General features: G+C 49.0%; 1 protein-coding gene across 6 annotated transcripts in view; it reads left to right on the plus strand.

Moving 5' to 3' along the window:
* Nucleotides 1–27,383, plus strand: part of gcgra (glucagon receptor a) — a 132,737-nt gene that overhangs the window by 41,980 nt on the left and 63,374 nt on the right. The window contains exons 2-3 of one of the 6 annotated variants that reach the window (XM_078225748.1): nt 521–557; nt 9,681–9,760. The exons of 1 other annotated variant lie outside the window; for it this stretch is intronic. The gene's annotated coding sequence lies outside the window, so the exon portion shown is untranslated. Of the gene's footprint in view, nt 1–520; nt 558–5,567; nt 5,592–9,680; nt 9,761–27,383 lie in introns of those variants that run through there. 4 more of the 6 variants (XM_078225749.1, XM_078225750.1, XM_078225752.1 and 1 more) reach the window with 4 other exon arrangements.

Genomic DNA, 27,383 nt, shown 5'->3' on the forward strand with positions numbered 1-27,383 from the left:
TTCCCCCCACAGTCCAAAGATGTGTGGGTTGGGTTGATTGGCCGTGCTACGTTGTCCCTTAGTGTCAGGGGGATTAGCAGGGTAAATATGTGGGGCTACGGGGATAGGGGCTGGGTGGGATTGTGGTTGGCGCAGACCCGATGGGCCGAACGGCCTCCTTTTGCACTGTAAGGATTCTGTGATTCTGTTCCAAAAGCAGCAATAATACCCGGCAAGGAGGAGGAAAGGGTAGGATTTGAGGTTGCTTTTGTCGGTAGATTTTGGAGAAGGAGATGTGGATAAAGATGGAACGGGGTGTGCTTGTTGTGCCACTGTGGGTTTTATAGTGGGATATTAAAATGAGCAGGGTTTAGCAACAGATAGGGTTTCCGAGGGATTGGCGCTATGTGTTTGACTGTGGTGCTAGCTGTGATCAGACATGCCAAGCTGTCAGAGGCCACATTGTACAGTAGCTATTTGTAGTGGGATTAATGCGGGAGCAACACAGGCAGATTTATGACTGGCTATTTTCACTTTGCAGGAAAAAATACGAGGCGGATTATGAATCATATTACTGGGTAAGAATAAACAAGGAGATAAACATGTCAGATTTAAAATATATACGGGACAATTCAAAACAAGCTCCCTTGTGGTACCTCTAGCCTTTTACCCCAGTGCGATTGGGACGCGAGATATCCTGTTCCCTCCCCAACAGCATCATTGCAATCTATTGGAAAAATGTGTTGGACAGGAAAGGAGGGATAGAGAATAAAAAGCAGCAAACTCTGCAGGATATATACTGAGACGATGGGATATGTCTGAAGAGGAGGGGGAGGGAGGTGTAATTGGTGGAATGAGGGATAGATACAGTTGGTAACAAAGAAAGATAGTGACTAACGGTGACTAAGATGAACAGCTCACAGAGAGGGGGGGGGACTGAAGGAACAGAAAGAAATGAAACTTCCCGCTGCCGCTGTGGTAGAATTTAAGGTGGAATTGGGAGAAAATTGACAAACTGGTACCTCGGCTTGCTCCCTAGTTCTAGTTTCACCCGCCAGTGGAAACAACTTCCCTGCTTCGATCTTATCTATTCCCTTCATAATCTTATATGTTTCTATAAGATCCCCCCTCATTCTTCTGAATTCCAATGAGTATAGCCCCAGTCTACTCAGTCTCTCCTCATAAGCCAACCCTCTCAACTCTGGAATCAACCGAGCGAATCTCCTCTGCACCCCCTCCAGTGCCAGTATATCCTTTCTCAAGTAAGGAGACCAAAACACAGTACGCCAGGTGTGGCCTCACCAGCACCTTATACAGCTGCAACAGAAAGTAAAGTTTATTTATTAGTCACAAGTAAGGCTTACATTAACACTGCAATGAAGTTACTGTGAAACTCCCCTAGTTGCCACATTCCGGTGCCTGTGCAGGTCAATGCACCCTAACCAGCACGTCTTTCAGACTGTGGGAGGAAACTGGAGCACCCGGAGGAAACCCACGCAGACATGGGGAGAACGTGCAAATTCCACACAGACAGTGACCCAAGCCGGGAATCGAATGGATGGGAGGCTGGTTTGCGTGATGGATTGGGCTACATTCACGACCATTTGTAGTTTCTTGTGGTCTTGGGCAGAGCAGGAGCCATACCAAGCTGTGATACAACCAGAAAGAATGCTTTCTGTGGTGCATCTGTAAAAGTTGGTGCGAGTTGTAGCTGACATGCCAAATTCCCTTAGTCTTCTGAGAAAGTTGAGGCGTTCGTGGGCAAAGGGGAATTTGGGGGGGGGGGGGGGAGAGAAAAAAAGCAGAATTCCAGGTAAAGAGCCAAAGCCTTAAAGGAAAGGCCGGAACAGTAATCATTAATGGAGACTATTCACACAGAGCAGATTCCACCAACACACAGGGTCGGAGTCAGAATGGTGAATAAATACCTGACGAGGGAACTTCAAAAGCTTTGGAATGATAAAAAGATTTGAGGCTGAACGTTGGGATTATCTGGGGCTGTTGTTGATCCATGTAATCAGCAGGGGTGAAAGTTCAGATTTTCCTAACCACTCACTGATCTGATGCACATGATGGGAAGCCAGTTCGATCTGACGTATAAATATTGTTGTGCCGCGGTTTTCGCAGTGGAACAGACTCTGACAGCAAGTCCGCATAGAGAGTCAACACTTGCATCTCTGCCTGCTCTTTGGAAGATAAAAGGAGAAAGATTTACATAGAAACATAGAAACTAGAAGCAGGAGGAGGCCATTCAGCCCTTCAAGCCTGCTCCGCCATTCATTTTGATCACGGCTGATCATCAAATTCAATAATCCTGATTCCCCCTTCCCCCCCATATCCCTTGATCCCTTTAACCCCAAGGGCTGTATCTAATTTCTTGAAATCACACAACGCTTTGGCCTCAACGACAAGTGATATTGATCATAGAATCATAGAATCCCTACAGTGCAGAAGGAGGCCATTCGGCCCATCGAGTCTGCACCGATCACAATCCCAGGCCCTACATTTACCCTGCTAATCTCCCTGAGTCTAGGGTCAATTTTAGCATGGCCAGTCAACCTAATCCGTACATCTGTGGACTGTGGGAGGAAACCGGAGCACCCAGAGGGAACCCATGCAGACACGGGGAGAATGTGCAAACTCCACATAGGTATATCATGGCAATCATGTACTTTCTGAAGTATCGTCAGTCGCAGTTTTGGGAAACAAAGCAGCCAATTTGTCCGAATTTAGCTTCTTTGCTGCCCCCTTGCATACCCTACGACAGAAATGTCAAAGTAAGTCTCAATGAGGGGTTGGCAATTGTCTTCAGTGTTAAAAAATTCAATCAATATGTCTGTGGTAAACACTTCATCATAGTAACTGGTCATAAACCATTGTTGGGACTTTTTAAGGAATACAAGATGATACCCCCCCCCCCCAAACCCCTCGCTCCCCCCCACCCCTCCACCCATCGCCTCTGCCCAGAGTCAGCGCTAGGCCTTGTGCCAGTGTAGGCCTCATCACCAGCCATAGGGATGGCCACTGCCAGCACCGAGCCACCACTAGAGGTTAACCCTATGCCAGTCCCTCCAGGTGCTGAGGATATGGATTCCGAGATGGAAGCGGAAATGACCGGCGCCCCAACTGAAGCAAGACCTCAGGAAGTACCAGCGTCAGTGGCTTTACAGGTGCTCCCTTCAGAAGCAAAAGTCTCCAATCCGCTTCACTCCCCCTAATCCGGTCCGCTTCCAATCGACCCCAGGCTGATCGCTAAGCGGTGGAAAGTCCCTCCCGTGGCGGGGGCGCTGGGAAAGAAATGGCCTCGAGGGAGGCAGGGTTGTTGCGATGGCCGTGGGGGTCGTCAGTAGGTCTCCCCGCGGGTGGCGTAGAATACCAGCTTAAATAAAAGCAAATCACTGCGGATGCTGGAATCTGAAACCCAAAGAGAAAATGCTGGAAAATCCCTCCCCCTGCAGTATAAATATCTCCCACTTTCTGTGCCTTTTAGCTTTGACAAAGGGTCATCCGGACTCGAAACGTCAGCTCTTTTCTCTCCTTCCAGATGCTGCCGGACCTGCTGAGATTTTCCAGCATTTTCTCTTTTGGTTTTAGAATACAAGCTTCCCTATTTAGCAGGCAGAGGCTTTCATAGAGTCATAGAGGTTTACAGCAGAGAAACAGGCCCTTTGGCCCAACTTGTCCATGCAGCCCAGTTTTTACCACTAAGCTAGTCCCAATTGCCCGCAGACACGGGGAGAACGTGCAGACTTCACACAGACAGCGACCCAAGCTGAGAACCGAACCTGGGTCCCCGGCGCCGTGAGACAGCAGCGCCAACCACCATGCCTCAGTTGTCAGTTTCCTGTGAAATGTCTCCCAATGTGTTGCTATGTTAAAGGCGTGTTATAAATGCATTCTACCATTGTTTAGGCTAAAGTAATGTTCTGAATGTATCTTTTATCTGTAATTTACAGTTTAATATAAAACATAACGGGGGCGACACCCGGTCGTAAAGTGGGGCGTAAAGCGATTAGCGCAATTGGCGCCGGTTTCCGCGACCGACGCCATTTTACGAGCGCTGGATTTCTGGCGCGGTCCGTCTCTCGCCGGAAATGGGCGAGAGGCAGGTTAATGTATTTAAATTTATTTAAATGCTGTTTAACATCTGCTTAGCGAGCGGGGCGCACAATCGTCCAAGCTCAGCCCCCCTCCCCTACTTTCTGACCTCGCCGGGAAAGGGTCTTGCCGGCGAGCGCTCCCCGTGAATGGGACTTGGCCTCCCAATAAGGAAGGAGCAGTGTGGGGTTTGAAACCAGCTGATTCCACTCAGGTGCGGATAGGGTGCAAAGCTGGGCTGAAAAATGGCAAATGGAGTTTAACCCTGATAAATGTGAGGTGATTCATTATGGTAGGACTAATTTAAATGTGGATTACAGGGTCAAAGGTAGGATTCTGAAGACTGTGGAGGAACAGAGAGATCTTGGGGTTCATATCCACAGATCTCTAAAGGTTGCCACTCAAGTGGATAGAGCTGTGAAGAAGGCCTATAGTGTGTTAGCTTTTATTAACAGGGGGTTGGAGTTTAAGAGCCGTGGGGTTATGCTGCAACTGTACAGGACCTTGGTGAGACCACATTTGGAATATTGTGTGCAGTTCTGGTCACCTCACTATAAGAAGGATGTGGAAGCGCTGGAAAGAGTGCAGAGGAGATTTACCAGGATGCTGCCTGGTTTGGAGGGTAGGTCTTATGAGGAAAGGTTGAGGGAGCTAGGGCTGTTCTCTCTGGAGCGGAGGAGGCTGAGGGGAGACTTAATAGAGGTTTATAAAATGATGAAGGGGATAGATAGAGTGAACGTTCAAAGACTATTTCCTCGGGTGGATGGAGCTATTACAAGGGGGCATAACTATAGGGTTCGTGGTGGGAGATATAGGAAGTATATCAGAGGTAGGTTCTTTACGCAGAGAGTGGTTGGGGTGTGGAATGGACTGCCTGCAGTGATAGTGGAGTCAGACACTTTAGGAACATTTAAGCGGTTATTGGATAGGCACATGGAGCACACCAGGATGATAGGGAGTGGGATAGCTTGATCTTGGTTTCAGATAAAGCTCGGCACAACATCGTGGGCCGAAGGGCCTGTTCTGTGCTGTACTGTTCTATGTTCTATGTTCTAGGTCTGCAGTCGAAGGGCTCCGGGGCTGGCCTGTACGCTGCAGCCCCCATAGCGGTACCTTACGCACGGACTTGGAGGCTGAAAGGGCCTGCTCCTGTGCTGTACTTTTCTTCAGGCACGTTGTAAATAAAGGGTGTTGGTGACGGAAGACTGGCCGCGGTGAGATCATCACGGGCAGTAAATGTTGGCCCTGCCAATGACGGCCATGTCACTAGGATTACTTGAACTAAAATAAAGGCGTGCCTGGCTGGCAACTAAACGGGCACGATTCTCAAAGTGTTTTGAGGTCAGTACCACCCACTTAGACCTGAGTTTGCATTAACCTACAAGGGTCAGCGCAGGTGGGGAGGTTTTGAATGATTGAGATTTTGAAGGGTTGGATTGACAGGAGACAAAAACAAATGAGTCAACAAATATCGGTGAGCTGATGCCAAGCTCCGCCAACTGGGTCCAGGGTAGGTAAGAAGAATTTCTAAGTACTAACTGTGCAGGATCTGACTGCCGCAACATGTGTACACAAAGCGGAGCGTGTTGTTTGCACACACTATTTGGTGGAGTGTACTGGATTTGTCAGCAAACAGATCAGCTAATCGATGTCAGCACAGTTCAGGGCTCACGTCAGGGACAATAAAATCCTTGGCATTCCTGTATTCTTCAGCTGGATGCGCCCCAAGTCAAACAGTGAAGTCCTTCCATCGCAGGACAACCTTCAGCCTGTTCGTTTGTCCAAATGTCCTTTTTGTTCCATTTTATTGTTTGAGAGTTTTCAGCTGTGATGTGGGACTGAACCAGACTGGGGAATGAATGGAGGGAGTGGGGGAGTCATTGGGGAATGAATGAATGGAAGGAGTGGGGGTGACACTGGGGAATGAATGGGGGGAGGGGGTGTCACTGGGGAATGAATGGGGGGAGGGGGTGTCACTGGGGAATGAATGGGGGGAGGGGGTCACTGGGGAATGAATGGGGGGAGGGGGTCACTGGGGAATGAATGGGGGGAGGGGGTCACTGGGGAATGAATGGGGGGAGGGGGTCACTGGGGAATGAATGGGGGGAGGGGGTGACACTGGGGAATGAATGGGGGGAGGGGGTCACTGGGGAATGAATGGGGGGAGGGGGTCACTGGGGAATGAATGGGGGGAGGGGGTGACACTGGGGAATGAATGGGGGGAGGGGGTGACATTGGGGAATGAATGGGGGGAGGGGGTGACACTGGGGAATGAATGGGGGGAGGGGGTGACACTGGGGAATGAATGGGGGGAAGTGTGACTGGGGAATGAATGGGGAAGTGTCACTGGGGAATGAATGGAGGGAGGGGGTGTCACTGGGGGGAGAGGGGGCGATCCCTTCCCACCACGTAATCAGTAAGATAGCTGATTCAATAACTATGGAAGGGAATCTGACAAATACCAGACGTGGAGCTAATATGTTTAATCGAAATAGTGTAATATTCGAGGATCTGGGACAAGTGCAGAAAAATGGGATTAGCGCGCCTTTCGTGGTAGATATTCAGTGCAGATGGGCCAAAGGGCCTTTTGACTCTTTGTAATGTTATGGTGCAAGATCAGCAAGGCCAATTGGATGGCATTTTCCCAGAGAGCTGACACAGACACAATGGGCCAAATGGCCTCACTCTGAACTGAAAAATTCTATGATTGAACAATGAGGAATCCTGGCTTATTTGCCGGAATCTTACCACCCCGTCCACCATGGGAAACGGAGCGGGCGAGGGGCGGACAGTGGGAAGGTCCGTTGACCTCGGGTGGGATTTTCCAGTCTCGGGACGAGCGAGGCTGGAAAATCCTGCCCATTGTGTCCCTTCCCTCCGTCCCTCCCACCTCAGCACTGCCTCCGCAGGTCAGCTAGCACGGAGCAGACTAGGAGTTGAATCTGGAACCTTCCCTCTGGGTGTGTGTTGCTCGGTATCGGATGGGCACTGCCCCCCATTGAAGATCTTAAACTCCATCCTTTCTAGGCAAGTAAACGCACCAACTCCAATCTCCCCATATCCCCCTGTCTCTGCTCTCACCAGAAGCACGTTCAGATGCCTCTTGAATCAGCTGATACCATCAGCTGTGATAGTCTCTGCATTGCCTTATTCAACCTTTGTACCATTTCAATATAGGATTTACACTCGATTTCCCTCCTTGCTGCTGTCATCTTTAAGATAAAGTCCTGCCAGTGCCCTGTATTGGAACAAACTGCGCTTCAAACTCACTTTGTCACTAAGTAACCCTTTGCCGGTTTGGCGGAGGGATGTGGGGAATTTGAGAACTCTCCCAGAATTCTCCTTTCCTGAAGGTTAAAGTTAAAGTTTATTTATTAGTCACAAGTAAGGGCTGCAATGAAGTCACTGTGAAAATCCCCTAGTCGCCACACTGTTCGGGTACACTGAGGGAGAATTTAGCACGGCCAATGCATCTAACCAGCACATCTTCCAGATTGTGGGAGGAAACTGGGTCTCCCGGAGGAAACTCACACAGACATGGGGAGAACGTGCAAACTCCACACAGTGACCCAAACCGGGAACCGAACCCAGGTCCCTGGCACTGTGAGGCAGCAGTGCTAACCACTGCGCCACCGTGCCGTCCCATGGTCTTCCCTGTGCTTCTCTTAGAGAGTTACACAAATGTCAGAACTGTGGAAGGAACAGTTCCCAGGGTCAGAATTATCTGGTCAGTTCGAAAAAACAAGCTCATTAGACCAGGATTACAAGGTTAGTTAGAAGGAGCCAGTCTATTAGACTAGGATTAGTTAGTCTGTTAGAAGAAGCCAGCTCATTGGACCAGGATTACAAGGGCATTTAGAAAGAGCCAATCTATTGGACGGGGATTATCCAGTCAGTTAGAAGCAGCCAACTCATTGGATCAGGGATTACAAGGTCAGTTAGAAGCAGCCAACTCATTGGATCAGGGATTACACGGTCAGTTAGACGAAGCTAGCTCATTGGACCATGATTACAAAATCAGTTAGAAGGAGCCAGTCTATTGGACAGGGGTTAGCTAGTCAGTTCAAAGAAGCCATCTTATTGGGCCAGGATTACCTGCTCGCTTAGAAGCAGCCAGTTTATTGGACCAGAAATCTTGTCAGTTAGAAGGAACAAGGTCATTGGACCAAGATACCTGGTTAGTTAGAAGGAGCTAGCTTATTGGATCAGGAATAACTTCTCAGTTAGAAGGGTCAAGGTCATTGGCCTAGGTCAGTTAGAAGAAGTGGGATCATTGGGAAGGAAGCAGGGTAAGTAAAGCATGTTTCAGTTGGAACGTCCGGGAACAGTGATCACAATATCATTCAATATCGAGTAATTATGAAAAGAGACGAGAGATAATTTCCTTGAGTTACGAAGAGACTTGGCTCAGGTGGATTGGAAATGAAGAATGATTGGTAAAGGAGTGAGGGAGCAATGGGAGGCTGTCAGGAGGAGAGAGTTTGGGAACAGAGTCTTACTCCAGGTGTTTATAGAAACATAGAAGCAGGAGGAGGCCATTCGGCCCTTCGAGCCTGCTGCGCCATTCATTGTGATCATGGGTGATCATCGAATTCAATATCTTGATCCCTTCCCCCCCATATCCCTTTAGCCCCAAGAGCTATATCTAATTTCTTCTTGAGGTCAGACAATGTTTTGGCCTCAACTACATAGCTTTTTAAGTTTTATTAGTGTCACAAGTAGGCTTACATTAACACTGCAATGAAGTTACTGTGAAGATCCCCAAGTCACCACACTCCGGCGCCTGTTCAGGTACACTGAGAGAGAATTTAGCCAATGTATCTAATCAATGCGTCTTTTGGACTGTGGGAGGTATCTAGCTTCCCTTTCAATGTATTCATGCTATTCACCTCAACCACTCGCTGTGATAGTCAGTTCCACATTCTCACCACTCGCTGGGTAAAGAGGTTTCTCATGATATCCCTATTGGATTATTGAACCCCTTCATCATCTTAAAGACTTCCATATGGTCACCCTTCAGTCTTCTCCTATCTCGAGAGAAGCAGCCCCAGCCTTTCCTGAGGGTTAAATACTCTCAGTTCTGGGATTATTCTTGTGTTTCTGCGAGGGAGGAAACCCACGCAGACACGGGGAGAATGTGCAGACTCCGCACAGACAGTGACCCAAGCCAGGAATCGAACCCGAGTCCCTGGTGCTGTGAGGCAGCAGTGCTAACCCACTGTGCTACCGTTGTCTCCTGATCCAATATGAGGATCCCCTGCACTAGTCCCAACTCCAGATGTTGTGGCCTCTTGGCTGATGGTGTGGGTATACAGATCCTCAATCCAGAATCCTCCTGCATTGTGGTGATCCGGGATCTGGCGTGGGCGATCGATATCTACTTTAAAACCAGAGTTACAGGCTCCGCCATCTGCAGTGGCAGGGAAACAAAATACTTACCCCAAAATACAGCCACTGGTCAGCTTTAAAGCCAAGCTTCTTGTCTCCTGTTGTATCTGGTAGAGGGTCCATGTTTTGAAATATGGAATTTGAACTTTATAAAACAAATGCACTGTGTTTGATAATTGTCCTTCCAACTGTTTATGAGCTTTATTTACACACAGGTTCTGAAGAGGGGGAGAGGTAAACGGTCACACAGGGAGAAGGGAAGGTACAGCACGGATGGTTCTGCTGTTAGGTGGAGGTTAGTGCTAAATGATCACATTGTTTCACATCTTTGATTAGATTTCCTCCCCCATGCCCCCACCCCCCAATGCACTTTTCCCTCATTCCAATCCTCACTCTCGCCCCCTCTGGACCCCACATAAAGGTCGAATTCTCCCATTTTGAGGCTAAGTGTGGTGGTAGGTGGCTGCGGCGGTGCCTGTCTCACTGATCAGAGTGGCGGGGGTCCTGGAAGCTCATTATTTATGTGCAGGGGAGTTCCCTCTGACTCTCCAGGCACAGGCCGGCAGCTGATTCGTCCACCCGCTGTCAGCTGACATGTTCATAAGTCCCGGCGCCATATTTAAATACCAGTCCAGCACCAATCTCACTCTGTCCAGCCCAGCTGCCTTCAGCAGACCATGCAGGATGACATCAACCCTGAGGGGAAAGGCTAGCAACCTCAAGGGGAAATCTGTTCCTCGATTCAACCGCCCTCCCACCGAGCCCATCACCTCCGAGGCGTCCATGCCCCACTTGGACCTCTGCCTCCTGCATCTGGAGTCTTTGTGCATCCCCGGGCGGCACGGTAGCACAGTGGTCAGCACTGCTGCTTCACAGCTTCAGGGTCCTGGGTTCGATTCCCGGCTCGGGTCACTGTCTGTGTGGAGTTTGCACATTCTCGTCGTGTCTGCGTGGGTTTCCTCCGGGTGCTCCGGTTTCCTCCCACAGTCCAAAGATGTGCAGGTCAGGTTGATTGGCCAGGTTAGAAATTGCCCCTTAGAGTCCTGGGATGTGTAGGTTAGAGGGATTAGCGGGTAAATATGTGGGGGTATGGCCTGGGTGGGATTGTGGTCGGTGTAGACTCGATGGGCCGAATGGCCTCCTTCTGCACTGTAGGGTTTCTATGATTTCTATGATGATCCCCTTCCAGTAACTGGTGAGGTATCCTTTTGACCTCCTAGTTTATGAGCTTTTCATGCGGCTTTGTCAAGTCCCAGCTTCCCTCCCCTCGACCTTCCCTCTGCCGTCCATTCTTCATCCTCTTCCTTGCCCCTCAGGCCACCACCTCACCCTCCAGCCGCTTGGACCTTTGTTGCAGCGGTTGCCTGAATCTCCTGCAGCACGGTGTTGTCCAGATAGACACTGGTGTGTGGCACCAGGGGGAAGGGAGACCTCTGAACTCCCCAACCCCAGGCCAGGTACTGATCCGAATCTGACACAGGAGGGTTGATGGGTCCAGCAGCGCAGTGCTGTCCATGAGGACCAGCTCAGCATGGAGATGGAGTGCGGGAACCAGTCTGCCCCGGTGGAGTGGTGAACAGGGCATCAGGAGCAGCGCGGCACCGTGGTGGAAAGCCTTTGCTGCATTTGATGCCGACATATTTTCCCGTTGGTGTGATGCAAGACTGACAGGCCTGATGGGAAACCATTGGACAGCTGTTTTAATGAGCATTCATGAGATGTAAATGAATGCAAATTACATTCGTGCCACCAGCCCGCCAGGACTATCGACCCACTATTAACCCGCCATTGGGAGAATTGCAACAGGATTTTACACTGGCGAGTTTCCAATTCTTTGGCTCCCGACAGATTCTCTAGGGGTACAGGTTCATAGCTCCTTGAAAGTGGAGTCACAGGTGGACAGGGTGATGAAGAAGGCATTCAGCATGCTTGGTCTCATTGGTCAGAACATTGAATACAGGGACGTCTTGTTGAAGTTGTACAAGACATTGGTAAGGCCACACTTGGAATACTGTGTACAGTTCTGGTCACCCTATTATAGAAAGGATATTATTAAACTAGAGGGAGTGCAGAAAAGATTTACTAGGGACTTGATGGTTTGAGTCATAAGGAGAGGCTGGATAGACTGGGACTTTTTTCTCTGGAGCGTAGGAGGCTGAGGGGTGATCTTATAGAGGTCTATAAAATAATGAGGGGCATAGAGCAGCTAGATAGTCAATATCTTTTCCCAAAGGTAGGGGAGTCTAAATCTAGAGGGCATAGGTTTAAGGTGAGAGGGGAGAGACACAAAAGGGTCCAGAGGGGCAATTTTTTCACACAGAGGGGGTGAGTGTCTGGAACAAGCTGCCAGAGGTAGTAGTGGAGGCGGGCACAATTTTGTCTTTTAAAAAGCATTCAGACATGGGTAAGATGGGTATAGAGGGATATGGGCCAAATGCGGGCAATTGGGACTAGCTTAGTGGTTTAAACAAAAGGGTGGCATGGACAAGTTGGGCCGGAGGGCCTGTTTCCATGCCTCTTTGACTCTATGACTCTATTCTCTGTTCCCACCTCCTGCCACCAAACCCATCGTGGGCTGGTTGGGAGAATTCCGCCGGAAATCTTGTGGATGAGAAGCAGCGAGTTGCTTGTCTGTGAATTCCAGTTCCATCCTAGTTCCACTCAGTCTGTATGTGCACACTTTACAATTGGACCTCAGTTGGGAGAAGAAACGTTTAATAATCCCCCACCTCCAGGGAGCTGAGGCCAATTGTACCCATGATAAAGTCAAGATTAACAAACTCAACACAGAACAAGGATTGGCCATTAAATCTTCCTTTAAACTAATGAGTGGAATGTGTGATAGTGTAGCAACAATGCCAATTTACAATCCACATGGAGTGCCCCTGTCTGATCTCCAATTATTCCAATTCAGTCTAATGGGAAAAATTATTCCTTGGGTCTGGAACATCATGTGACAGGAGCTCAGTTTTGGGATTTTTTTTCCTTTATCCTTTCATGGGATGTGGCTGTCACCGGCTGGGCCAGAATTTATTGCCCATCCCTAATAGCCCTTGAACTGAGTGGCTTGCTGGGTCATTTCGGAGGCTAGTTGAGAGTCAACCACATTGCTGTGGCTCTGGAGTCACATGTAGGCCAGACCGGGGAAGGACGGCTGATTTCCTTCCCTGAAGGGACATCAGTGAACCGGGTGGGTTTCTGTGACAGTCAGCAGTGGTTTCCATCACCAAGACTAGTTTTCAATTCCAGAATTTATTAATTGAATTGAAAATGTTGCTGTGGTGAGGTTTGAACCCACGTCCCAGAGGATTCACCTGGGCCTCGGGATTACTCAACCAGTGACATTATCACTGCACCATCATCACCAGGGGTCCGTGTGTTTAGCACAACTAAATATTTGAATATGTTTAAATCACGGATAGATGGATTCCTGATCGGTAAGGGAATTAGGGGTTATGGGGATCAGGCGGGTAAGTGGAACTGATCCACTTCAGATTAGCCATGATCTTATTGAATGGCGGGGCAGGCTCGAGGGGCTAGATGGCCTACTCCTGCTCCTATTTCTTATGTTCTCTCAATCCAATTGGAAAGTAAATAACTATTAATTTTTTTAAATAGTGATCTTAACTTTGTCCTAATCTTAGCTGGACGTTTTCCAAACTGAGACTTGCATTTATAGAATGTTTCTCATCACCACCAGATATCACTAAGTGCTTCACAACCGTTGAAGCTTTTTTTCATACTGTTGGAAACTCAGCAGCCAACTTGTGCACAGCAAGATTCCACAGACAACAGTGTGAAGCTGACCAGATACTCTGTGCTGTAGATTCAGGACCCTGGAGGTAAATTATCCCCCTTCATAGAAGAAATCATAGAAACCCTACAGTGCAGAAGGAGGCCATTCGGCCCATCGAGTCTGCACCGACCACATTCCCACCCAGGCCCTACCCCCACATATTTACCCGCTAATCCCTCTCACCTACGCATCTTAGGACTCTAAGGGGAAATTTTTAACCTGGCCAATCAACCTAACCCGCACATCTTTGGACTGTGGGAGGAAACCGGAGCACCCGGAGGAAACCCACGCAGACACGAGGAGAATGTGCAAACTCCACACAGACAGTGACCCAAGCCAGGAATCGAACCCGGGACCCTAGAGCTGTGAAGCAGCAGTGCTAACCACTGCGCCACCGTGCCGCCCTTCTCACGGAAATAGTGCCATGGGGATCTCAATACATCCACCGCAGCAGGCAAATGGGGCCTTGGTTCCATGTCTCATCTTAAAGACGGCACCTCTGACAGCGCAGGGCTCCCTCGGTACTTCAGCCATGATTTCTGTGCTCAAAGCCCTGGGGCGGGACTTGAACCCAGAACCGTGCGGTTCAGAGACCGGCACGGAAAAACTGCGAGGAACAGTCGCAGAGAAACGGGGGTGGTGAGCAGGGGAGTGAGAGTGAGAGAAATGGGAGAGTTCGAGTAGCTGTGAGGGACAGCTCGGTGGATAGGATATTAGTATGTAGATAGGCTGGAAAATTGGGCGGGGATCCTGGATTCAGGATTCAATCCTGGACCGGGGAGCGGCGCGGGCTTGGGGGGCCGGGGGGCCTGTTCCTGTGCTGTATTGTTCTTTGTTCTTTGTTGTTCTTTGATGGAAAGACAAAGCTGTCTTGGGAGAATTGATACTCTTCACCTGTCACTCTGGGTGATATTTCTCTTGTCTACATATTTAGCGTTGTCACAGCAAGAAAGTGGAGTCCCATGTGACTGGTTTTGCTTGTTCCGTGTTTAAGAGTCTGTAGACTTGTTCATGTGGCTGCACGATGATGTAGCAGATAGGGCGATGAATATTGTCAGTGTAATTTGCTACAGTTGCTGAAGGCATCATCGGGCTTTGGAGGCACCTTCATTACACACCTGATAGTCGTACAGCACAGGAAACAGGCCCTTCGGCCCTCCTCGTGGATGTTGTAGGTCTCTCAGTGTCACCGTTCCTCAGCGATTAAACTCCCTTTTCTGTGAGATTGTAAAAACAGCCAAGTCCTCAATAATGCTGTGTCTCCTACAGCGCCAGGAATATCCACGTGGGAATTCTAGTTACACTTCTGCTGAGGGGCTTCTATTCCTGACCTCCCAAATAGGACATGAGATGAAGCTTGGTGTTCCATAAATAAGCCTTCCCTCGCCTCTGACCGTTGACCTATCACCCTCCTGTCTTTATTTCGTCAGTCTATGTATATTTAATGTTCTGAGCTTCACTTTGAATTCTTGCTGTTCATAAATCCATTGTAAGGCTCCTTGCGCACGTCACATCATCTCCAACTTTAACCTGTCCCTTCTCGGGAACTCCGACGATGAAGTTCTTTAGTCAGCTCCCTCAGTTTTTCCCTCCTGCTCCAATTTACAGTGCATCAAGAATCTAGATTGGTGACTGGGCCCTTATTCTTCCTCACACTCCTTCATCTCCCATTCTTCAGGACTGTGTTGGTGTCCTATGCAACAGGCCTCAGCATTTCAACAAAGCCTCTCAGTTTAGTTTTTCAAAAGTCAATAAGATTTCAGGCAACTGATGCCTGAATAACTCGCTAATGAAAGACCATCTTGTTGTCAAGTATCAGCGCTGCTCGGGTGCAAATTTCATCACCATCTCTTTTTCAGAAGTGCTGTTTGCGGTGTCTCTTTAAGAGACAGGCGGAGACCTTGTTAGTGAGCTGTCAGAAGGTTAACACGTGCTTGCTATGGCCTAGTGAGGATTGGTTCTGTATTGCAGTTCATGGTGCAGGGATTCATGGAATAGAATCCCTACAATGCAGAAGGAGACCATTCGGCCCATCGAGTCTGTACCAACAACAACCCCACCCAGACCCTATTCCCGTAACCCCTCATATTTACCCTGCTAATCCCCCTGACACTAGGGTCAATTTAGCATAGCCAATCAACCTAACCCGCACATCTTTGGAGTGTGAGAGGAAATCGGAGCACCCGGAGGAAACCCACACAGACACGGGGAGGACGTGCAAACTCCACACAGACAGTGACCCAAGCCGGGAATCGAACCCGGGTCCCCGGCATGGTGAGGCAGCAGTGCTAACCACTGTGCCACATTGCCACGCTGCCTTCCCCTGCCTTCTAACCAAAGAGGATCGGTAATGAACTCATCCGAGATCAGTGCTTCTCAAAGTGGCATTGTGGATGATTGTGAGGGTCCTCCAGGCAGCCTGTGGGCAGGTCCAAAGTGCCACACCAGGGCCGAGGCCACATGAGAGAACATTCCAGAACCGTCTTCCCCTCATATGACCTCACATAACCAGACTGGCTCCCATGTGCATGGCAGTGGCCATCATAAGTACAAGCAACAACAGTATAGAATTATCAGCAAGATCTATATTCCTATTGATTTTGTTTGATTAAACTGGGCGGCACGGTGGCACAGTGGTTAGCACCGCTACCTCACAGCTCCAGGGACCCGGGTTCAATTCCGGCCTTGGGTGTCTGTGTGGAGTTTGCACATTCTCCCCGTGTCTGCGTGGGTTTCCTCCCACAGTCCAAAGATGTACGGGTCTGGCGGATTGGCCATGCTACATTGCCCCTTCGTGTTCCAAGATGTGTAGGTTAGGGGGATTAGCCATGGTAAATGCGTGGGGTGATGAGGGGAGGGCCTGGGTGAGATGCTCTTTTGGAAAATCGGTACAGACTTGATGGGTCGAATGACCACTTTCTGCACTGTTGGGATTCTATGAAAAAATAAAATATTAATTTCGCGAATATTCTGATGATTTTATTACACAAATTTAAATGTTTCACATAAATATGTTCACTTGTAGTATTAATGTTTATTACACAAAAATGTCAATGCGTTCATTTTTGGCATGGCTTAATAATTAACTTATAATTAATAAAAATAATGAACACATAAATTTATTACATTTAATAATAAAAAGGCAGCACAATATTTAGTTTCTGGTGAGTTGCTGTGAATTGGAAGAGTTTTTTTCTGTGCTGAGCAAGATCAGATGGTCTCGGACAGCTAGGTGTTCACAGGGCCGTTTGTCCCGTCTCATTGGTCCATTATGAAATAGTTTGAGAAGCCATGCTTCCCGATTTTCCCACTTCCCGTTCCCGTCCGGAGTCTGGGCGATTCTCTCACTGCTTTGAACCAACATCATGTCATTTTTAAAATGATTTTCTCCCCTCCTGAGTGTCTCAGTGACCCTACAGTTTTGCTCCATTGGCAGGGGGCAGGGGGCAAGAAGCAGGGGGCAGGGGGCAGGGGGCAGGGTGATGGTGTCTGCCCCACATGTGTCTCAGACAGATTCCATCAACAATCTTTAAAAAGAATGAAACCGTCTAAAATGTATCAGGCCAATTATCCTGCAGCAGACACTTAAACGTTTATTTATTAATCACAAGTAGGCTTACATTAACACTGCAATGAAGTTACAGTGAAAATGCCCTAGTCGCCACACACTCCGGCGCCTGTTCGGGTACACTGAGGGAGACTTTAGCGTGGCCAATGCACCTATCCAGCACGTCTTTCAGACTGTGGGAGGAAACCGGAGCACCCGGAGGAAACCCATGCAGACACGGGGAGAACGTGCAGACTCCGCACAGACAGTTACCCAAGCTGGGAATCGAACCCGCTTCCCTGGCGCTGTGAGGCAGCAGTGCTCACCACTGTGCCACCGTGCCATTCCTGGGATACCACCACCTCTATTTACATTCCAAGTCTCATGCACGCGCACGCCCACACGTGCACAGGCACACAAATGCACACACATGTGCACACATGCATATGCACATACAAACATGCACACACATGCATTTTCTTGCACACATACACGTGCACGCACGCATATACACATGCATATGCACATACACACACGCACACACCTGTGTGCACACACACATGCACATACGCACACCCCATCACGACTGGATATAACCCATCGTTCATTTGTTGACAGTGGATTGGAATTCTGAAAATCCCTGCTATTTACCGCCATGACCACACCTTTACCACACGGACTGCCGCAGGTCAGAGGCAGCTGTCCAGCCCCTTGTCCAGACCAATCAGGGTTTGGGCAATAAATGCTGGCCTAGCCAATGACGCCCCCCACATCCGAATAGTCATGTTTTTTAAATGATGTCAACAGAACCTTGTAAAACTTCCAAATTTTCATAAAAACCGAACTGATTGGCTGCGGCTGTGTAGAGAGGGGACCCTGCCACCCTCACCCTGGCCTTTAGGACACTTCAGTGTCGAGCATTGTGATTGGCTCTTACCTGTTGTTTGAAGTAGCCTCGCTCCTTTCGAATCAGGCGGAAAGAACCTTGGGATAATGGGTGGAAATGGGAATGATGTCCACAACCTGGGAATGACTGAAAAAGGAAAGGTGCGCACAAATGAAAATTACTTTTATATGTACAGAATCATCGAACATTACAGGATAGGATGTATTCAAAATCTGTGGCAAAAGAGCTAGGTGGGAAAGGAGGAGAATGTTTTTTTTTGCTCAGATGGTTGTCAAGAGCTGGGATGCTCTGAAAAGGCGGTGGAAGCAGATTCCATCATGGATGGAAAGATTCTTGAAGATGTGGAACCTGCAGGGTTATGGGACTAAACAAACTTACGGGAGACAGTGGCGTAGTGGTATTAGAAAGAACAAAGAAAATGACAGCACAGGAACAGGCCCTTCGGCCTTCCAAGCCTGTCATACTGCCCATGTGAACTAAACCCCCCTACCCTTCCAGGGACCATATCCCTCTATTCCCATCCTATTCATGTATTTGTCAAGACGCCCCTTAAAACTCACTATCATATCTGCTTCCACAACCTCCTCTGGCAGCGAGTTCCAGGCACCCACCACCTTCTGTGTAAAGAAAATCTGCCTCGTACACCTCCTTTAAACCTTGCCCCTCGCACTTTAAACCTGTGCCCCCTAGTAATTGACTCTTCCACCCTCTGAAACAGCTTCTGACTATCCACTCTGTCCATGCCCCTCACAATCTTGTAGACTTCTATCAGGTTGGCCCTCAGCCTCCATCGTTCCAGTGAGAACAAGCCAAGTTATCACTAGACTAGTAATCCAGAGGCCTTGTGAAATGTTCTGGGGACCTGTGTTCGAATCCCACCATGGCAAATGGTGAAATTTGAATTCAATGAAAATCTGGAATTAAGAATCTACTGATGACCATGAAACCATTGTCGATTGTTGTAAAAACCCATCTGGTTCACTCATGTCCTTTAGGGACGGAAATCTGCCGTCCTTACCTGGTCTGGCCTACATGTGACTCCAGAGCCACAGCAATGTGGATGACTCTTAAAACACCCTCTGGGATGGGCAATAAATGCTGGCCCAACCAACAACACCCATGTCCAATAAATGAATTAAAAAAGAATTAAACTAAACTGACCTTTCAAAGGGCCAGGACAGGAATGGTGGGCTCAATGGCCTTTTTCTGTGCTGTGAGTTTCAATGAATCCACGAAGGAGGCCATTCTTCCCATCGCATGTATGCCAGCTCTCTTTAAATGTCATCCCTTGTTCTTTCCCCTATCCAACAAATGTTTCTTTTTAAATATGCACCCATTTTCCTTCAGGGGGCTGTTATAATTCCTGTTTTCCCTGCTGCAATTCCTTACGATAAGACGGTGCCCTGTCTTGTAACATGACAAGATCATTTCCATAGTCAGAAACGTACCGGCCCCAGCCTGGCCTTCTGAGGATGGCTCTGTTCACACCTCTCCCCTCCAAGAGGTTGAATAAACTAGGATTGTTTTCACTGGAAAGACAGAGGCTGAAGGGAGACCTGATAGAGGTCTACAAAATTATGAGAGGCATGGACAGGGTGTGTGATGACTTCAGCCAGGCTAATGAAGTTGGCTTGCTAGAGTGTGTACTATCTGATGAGTCTTATCAATAGGTCCAGGCAGCGGGCGATCGACGGGGCCGTCCATCCCGACTGTCTGCCCCTCTACCGCGGCTACATTCGCGGCCAGGTGTCCCTAGAAAGGGAGCGTGTGGTGTCCGGGGGCACAGTTGACGCCTTCCATGCCCGCTGGGCACTGCAGGGGCTGGGGTGCATTATCGACCCCGATAATCACCTTTTGGTTTGACGTTTTAAGTTTCCTTTCGACTTTGTTTTTGGTTCGGGCTGTTCCCCCCTTCCTTTTGGGGAGCCGCCCCTTTTACTTTGTCCCTAAGTTAATTTGAGTTCGTTTACTTGATTGGTGTCGAAAGAAATACCTGATGAGTCCTAATTGATGATTAAATCAGGGCGCCTCATGCTCCCTATTTAAAGCAGGTGTGTCAGACTCCCAGCCTGCATTCAGCAGGGAGCAACTGGAGAGCTGGCTGAGTACAGATGAATGGTGTAAATAAAGTAACTTGGTGACGGGACTTTCGCCTCCGTGGAGTTAGTATAGGGTGGATAGTCAGAGGCTTTTTCCCAGGGTGGAAGTGTCAATTACAAGGAGGCACAGATTCAAGGTGAGAGGGGGAAAGTTTAAAGGGAGATGTGCGGGGGAAGTTTTTTACACAGAGAGTGGTGGGTGCCTGGAACGCGCTGCCAGAGGAGGTGGTGGAAGCAGGCACATTAGCAACATTTAAGAGGCATCTGGATGGGTACATGAATAGGGAGGGAATAGAGGGATACGGACCGAGTGAGGACAGAAAGAATTTTCTTTAGTTTAGTTAGGGCATCATGATCGGCACGGGCTTGGAGGGCCAAAGGGCCCGTTCCTGTGCTGTACTTCTCTTCGTAAAAGCAAATTATTGTGGATGCTGGAATCTGAAACCAAAAGAGAAAGTGCTGGAAAATCTCAGCTGGTCTGGCAGCATCTGTAAGGAGAGAAAAGAGCTGACGTTTCGAGTCCAGATGACCCTTGGTCCAGATGCTGCCAGACCTGCTGAGATTTTCCAGCACTTTCTCTTCTGTACTTTTCTTTGTTCTTTGTGGAACACGGCCATTCGCCACTCATTTGCTTTCTGCCCTTTAACCAAATTCCCGTCTGGTCACATTCCCTTTCATCGCCCAATGCCATCATTTTATTAACAAGTCTCCTAAGAGGTAGCTCGCTCCCTTCTGAAATACCCGCACACCGAACCCTCCTCACTCCCTTCCGCAACTCGCTCTTGTTGACTCAAAGAATTCTGTTAAATTTGCCAAGTGTGTCTCTTCACAAATCTGCATTAATCTAGCCACAAGATCAAACTGATCCCCATAAATGAACTCAATGCGCGTTCTTCCAAGGGCAGCGTTACAATCTGGGTTAGAGCGCAGATGCAAACAAATCCATTCTCTGGATTCTGTTTAATTCCTCAACTATTAGCTCAATGCCAAGCCTGGCTACTCACTCTCTCTCAGGAGAACACGACTGACTTCTTCATTGCCGAATGAAGCCCTCCCCATAAGCACAAACTCATTCTCCAAAGATGTGCAGATTAGGTGGATTGGCTATGCTAAAATTGACCTTAGTGTCAGGGGCATTTAGCAGGGTAAATGTGTGGGGTCACGGGAACAGGGCCTGGGTGGGATTGTGGTCGGTGCAGGCTTGATGGGCCAAATGGCCTCCTTCTGTACTGTAAGGATTCTATGATTCATCAATTACACAGCAGCATTTAGGTAGCACTTTAACACAGTAGAGCGGCACGGTGGCACAGTGGTTAGCACTGCTGCCTCACAGCTCCAGGGACCCGGGTTCAATTCCAGCCTCGGGTCACTGTCTGTGTGGAGTCTGCACATTCTTCCGCATGGGTTTCCTCCGGGTGCTCCGGTTTCCACCCACAGTCCAAAAGATGTGCTGGTTAGGTTGATTGGTTATGCTAAATTGCCCCTTAGTGTCCCAAGATGCATAGATTAGGGGGATTAATGGGGTAAATGTGTGGGTTGACAGGGATAGGAACTGGATAAAATACTTGTCAGAGAGTTGGTGTAGACCCGATGGGCCAAATGGCCTCCTTCTGCACAGTAAGGACAGAGGTTTGACTTGGAGTTTTGTGTGGAACAACTACGAAAGGTGGACTAGAGCTTGGACAAAGAGATGGCAACCGGGAGCCCCTTAAGGGAGGAAAGGGAGGGTGAGTGGTTTCAGAGGGAAGGCTGGAGTGTGGAGTCTCGGCTGCTAAAGGCACTGCCGTCAATGGTGGAGTGATGGAAATCAGGAGGTCAGAATGGGAGGGGTGCAGATATTTCCAAGGGCTGCAGCTCTGGAGGAGATTACAAGGATAGGGAGTGGCTGGTGGATAGAGGGACAGGATGAGAATTTTCAAATCTAGGTTTTGCCAGAGAGGAAACGAATGAGGGTCATTGAAGGTCATTCAGGGTCAACGATGGTCAGTGAGGGTCATTGAGGGACAGTGAGATAGAATTGGATTTGGTGTGAGTTGGGACATAGGCAGCAGAGTTATGGATAAAAAATTATATTGGCCATAAACAGGCCATTCAGCCCAACCAGACTATCCCGGTGTTTATGCTCCACTCGAACCTCCTTCCATTTTACCTCATTTAAATCTATCATCATAACCCTCTCTTCCCTTTCCCCCTTGTCTAAATTCCCCTGAATTTGATCTAAACTAATTGCCTCAGCCACTCCCTCACATTCTCGCCAGTCTCTGGGGTGAAGATATTTCGACCGAATTGGATTTCTCCCTCATAGCGATGGGCCCTAGTTACGCTGCTCCTCCCCACAAGAGGAAACATATTCTCCGTAAACACTCTAACAAAACCATTTGAAAGGCCTCCATTAGGGATGTTTCCATTAGATCACCCCTCAGCCATTTTCTTTTCAGAAGAAATGAGACCCAGGCTGTCGATTCTTTCCTGATATGGAAACCCGCACACTTCTGGAATGATCCTTGTACATCTTCTCTGTACCCTCCACGATACCTCCATATCCTTCTAATAACGTGGTAAACAGAACTGCACACAGTAACCAATGCATCATCTAAGGTTCAGTAGAGATTTCTTTGCCATTTTATCCCTCTCTAAACACAACCTTCATAGAATCATCGAATCCCTACAGTGCAGAAGGAGGCCATTCGGCCCATTGAGTCTGCACCAACCACAGTCCCACCCAGGCCCTATTCCCGTAACCCCACATATTTACCCTGCTAGTCCCCCGACACTAAGGTTAAATTAGCATGTCCAATCCTCCTAACCTGCACATCTTTGGAGTGTGGGAGGAAACCGGAGCACCCGGAGGAAACTCACGCAGACACGGGGAGGACGTGCAAACTCCGCACAGACAGTGACCCAAACCAGGAATTGAACCTGGGTCCCTGGCGCTGTGAGGCAGCAGTGCTAACCACTGTGCCACCATGCCACCCTCTGTATTAGTTTTATTTGATCTTGATAACCCGTGGCACAACTATTTGAGATATTTTTACTGCAAAATCTCTTTGTTCCTCTACTCCACCCGGACCTGCCCCTTCCTAGTAGTAAGTGACCTCACTGCTCTTCCGACCTCATGTTTATCTGTGTTGAACTTCAATTTGCTAATTATTTTCCCATTTTCCCGTTCCTCCTGTAATTTGTTACAGTTTTCCTCATTATTGACCATCCGTAACTCGGAGTCATTCGCAAATTTAGCGAGTGTGGTTTGGATCCCACATTGTTATTGTTAATTGTGAACTGCCCTTCACTCCCACTCTCTGCTTTCTGTCTTGTTACCAGCTCACAATCCATTCTGTCACTTAATTCTCCCACTAAAAGCTTACTCTCTGACCTGATTCATTCGTCTGTTACGGGGCACCCAATTGTGGGCCTTTTGCAAACCCAGATTAATAACTTCAACTGCTTTCCAATTCTCCCCATTGCCTCAAGTTAAGGCAAGAGGGGGAGAATGAGAGAGATGGTGTGAGACTGGGAGAGAGATGGTGTGAGACTGGGGGAGAGATGGTGGGAGACTGGGAGAAAGATGGTGGGAGACTGGGAGAGAGATGGGGAGAGACGGTGGGAGACTGGGGGAGAGACGGTAGGAGACTGGGGGAGAGATGGTGGGAGACTGGGGGAGAGATGGTGGGAGACTGGGGGAGAGATGGTGGGAGACTGGGGGAGAGACGGTGGGAGACTGGGGGAGAGACGGTGGGAGACTGGGGGAGAGACGGTGGGAGACTGGGGGAGAGACGGTGGGAGACTGGGGGAGAGACGGTGGGAGACTGGGGGAGAGACGGTAGGAGACTGGGGGAGAGACGGTGGGAGACTGGGGGAGAGACGGTGGGAGACTGGGGGAGAGACGGTGGGAGACTGGGGGAGAGACGGTGAGAGACGGTGGGAGACTGGGGGAGAGATGGTGAAAGACTGGGGAGAGATGGGGTTTTGTGGGTGTGGGATGCAGGTTGACCAAGAGAGATGGTGGGAGACTGGGGAAGAGATGGGGGGAGACTAGAGGAAAGATGAAGGGAAATTTGGGGAGAGATGGTGAGAGAGACTGGGGGGGAGATGGTGAGAGACTGGGGGAGAGATGGTGAGAGACTGGGGGAGAGATGGTGAGAGACTGGGGGAGAGATGGTGAGAGACTGGGGGAGAGATGCTGAGAGACTGGGGGAGAGATGGTGAGAGACTGGGGGAGAGATGGTGGGAGACTGGGGGAGAGATGGGGGGAGACTGGGGGAGAGATGGGGGGAGACTGGGGGAGAGATGGGGGGAGACTGGGGGAGAGATGGGGGGAGACTGGGGAAGAGATGGTGGGTGACTGGGGAGGAGATGGTGAGAGACGGGGAGAGAGGTGTGGGGGACTGGGAGAGAGATGGTGGGTGACTGGGGGAGAGATGGTGGGAGACTGGTGGAGAGATGGTGGGAGACTGGGCGAGAGATGGTGGGAGATTGAGGGGGGAGGAAAGATGGTGGGAGACTGGGAGTGAGATGGTGGGAGATTGAGGGGGAGGAAAGATGGTGGGAGACTGGGGGAGAGATGGTGGGAGATGGGGAGTGAGGTGGGGGGGACTGGGAGAGAGATGGTGGGTGACTCGGGGAGAGATGGTGGGAGACTGGGCGAGAGATGGTGGGAGATTGAGGGGGGAGGAAAGATGGTGGGAGACAGGGGGAGAAATGGTGTGTGAGATGGTGGGAGATTGAGGGGGAGGAAAGATGGTGGGAGACGGGGGGAGAGATGGTGGAATACTGGGAGTGAGATGGTGGGAGAGATGGTGGGAGACTGGGGGATGGAGATGGTGAGATACTGGGGGAGAGATGGGGTTTTGTGAGGGGGCGGGATGCAGGGAGTCCGGGAGGGAGATATTTGGAGATCACATTCTTGTCGTAACGGTTGGTGAAAGGGTTAAGGTCGTCCGATGTGAGCTTCTTCCCTGGGTTCCAAAATGCTTTGCCTAAATATAGAGTTAGAAGCTTGGAATGACAAAGTAGCCAATGATTGATGAGCTTTATATCAATGAGTAATTTATTGTTTATCCTCCGGTGCAGAGGGCTGATGATGTTGTCAAACATCTTGAAAACGTAAAAGGGAATTTTTTTCCTTTCCCACGTCAAAAAGCTGCCGGTTGAAGCAAAAATAGTCTTAAAGGAATAGGATAGTGATTTGTTAGAGGAAGGAGTCGGTGAGACTGAATGAGACAGAGTCCATGGAGTGAGGCACACGTTCTGTTTGCTCTCTGTGTTTGTAACTGGATGGAAGAGGTCTTTTAAGAGCTTGGAATCCATTGGATGAAGCATTAAACACAATCAGAGATGACATTGATTACCACGGGACGCTCAAGCCACACATAAGATGCCAAGAGTTTCATTTGCCGTTAAAACAAGCGCTGGACTTTTACTGCCCCATCCGCCACGGGAATCGGAGTGGGCGAAGGGCGGACAATCAGTAACTACGTTGATGTCAGGCGGGATTTTACGGTTTCGGGACGAACTAGGTCATAAAATCCCACCAGCTGTGTCCTGTAGGAACCAACCTAAAGTTTAAGTTTGTTAAAGTTTAGTTTAGTTATTAGTCACAAGTAGGGTGACATTAACACTGCAATGAAGTTACTGTGAAAATCCCCCAATATCAAACTTCCTCTTTTTCAGTTCATGAGGTTAAGTTGAGCACTGTTAAAAAGCACATTAGATTTATTTTAGGAAAAAAATGTATTTTTAAAATTCATTTTAATGGGATGTGGGCGTCACTGGCTGACCAGCATTTAGTGCCCTGTCCCTAACTACCCTCCATTTCAGAGGGCATTTGAGAGTCAACCACATTGCTGTGGCTCTGGAGTCACATGTAGGCCAGACCACATAAGGACGGCAGATTTCCTTCCCCAAAGGACATTAGTGAACCAGATAGTTTTTTCCAACAATCGACAATGGTTTCATGGTCATCAGTAGATTCTTAATTCCAGATTTTTATTGAATTCAAATTTCACCACCTGCCGTGGTGGGATTCGAACCCGCAACCCCAGATCTTCATAGAATCATAGAAACCCTACAGTGCAGAAGGAGGCAATTCGGCCCATTGAGTCTGCACCGACAACAATCCCACGCAGGCCCTATTCCCGTAATTCCACATATTTACCCCGCTAATCCCTCTAACCTACGCATCCCGGGACACTAAGGGACAATTTAGCATGACCAATCAACCTAACCCCCGCACACCTTTTGAGTGTGGGAGGAAACCGGAGCACCCAGAGGAAACCCACATGGACACGGGGAGAATGTGCAAACTTCACGCAGACAGTGACCCGAGCCGGGAATCGAATCCATGTCCCTGGAGCTGTGAGGCCGCCCCACAGTGGTAGTCAATGTCATGCCTTGTTTGGGGTCCCTGGATTATTCATCCAGTGACAATACCACTCATCCAAGTAATGATCTGTACCTTTCATAAATCACTGCGACTCCGGGTAACTGATCTACAATAACAACTAGCTGACATTATCTAGCACACTCAAAATTGTAAAATGTCCCAAGTTGCTTCACTGAAGCGTTGGCAAATGCAATTCCATAGCAGATTGCTGAAGGATCAAACAGTGGGTCAAACATGAGGTCTTACAGAACACATAACGGAAGCAATAATAAGGTAAAGGAGAGATTCAGGAAGGGAATTCCAGACCTTGGGGTCCAGGCAGCTGAAGGTGTTAGGCAGGATTTTCCACACACACTGCTGTGTGAGTCGCAGCGACGGAGGGGGCCCGTCATTGGCCAGCGGCAGCATCTTCCAGTCCCGCCGCTGTCAACAGGATTTCCTGTTGTTTGCACTTGGGCAGTACGGTGGCACAGTGGTTAGCACTGCTGCCTCACAGCGCCAGGGACCCGGGTTCGATTCCCGGATTGGGTCACCGTCTGTGTGGAGTTTGCACGTTCTCCCCGTGTCTGTGTGGGTTTCCTTCCACACTCCAAAGATGTGCGGATTAGGTGGGATTGACCAGGTTAAATTGCCCCTTAGTGTTAGGGGAACTAGCTAGGGTAAATGCATGGGGTTACGGGGATAGGGCCTGGGTGGGATTGCGATCGGTGCAGACTTGATGGGCCGAATGACCTCTCTCTGCACTGTAAGGACTCTATGATTCCCCCCTTTCCCTCCACCGCAGGGAAACCCGTGACGCAGTTCCACTGGCGGGATCTTCTGGTTGGCAGGAACAGAAGATCCCGCCAGTGGGAACAGCCTAAAAATTCTGCCCAACATCACCAATGGTGGAGCGTTGAAAATCAGGGATGTTCAATTGGCAAAGCACAGAGATCGTGCGGGGTTTGAGAGCGGAGGGTGCCAAGGTAACAAGGCGATGGAGGGAATTGGAAACAAAGCGTGAAAAATGTCACACCTATTAAATAGTAACACATGAAATGACTATACTAACCTCTTTGATTTGATTTGTTTTTTAATTGTCACATGTATTGGTATACAGTGAAAAGTATTGTTTCTCGCGCGTTATACAGACAGAGCATACCATTCATAGAGAAGGAAAGGAGAGAGTGCAGAATGTAGTGTTACAG

The sequence above is a fragment of the Mustelus asterias genome, chromosome 12, assembly GCF_964213995.1.
Source record: "Mustelus asterias chromosome 12, sMusAst1.hap1.1, whole genome shotgun sequence".
Lineage (NCBI taxonomy): Eukaryota > Metazoa > Chordata > Chondrichthyes > Carcharhiniformes > Triakidae > Mustelus > Mustelus asterias.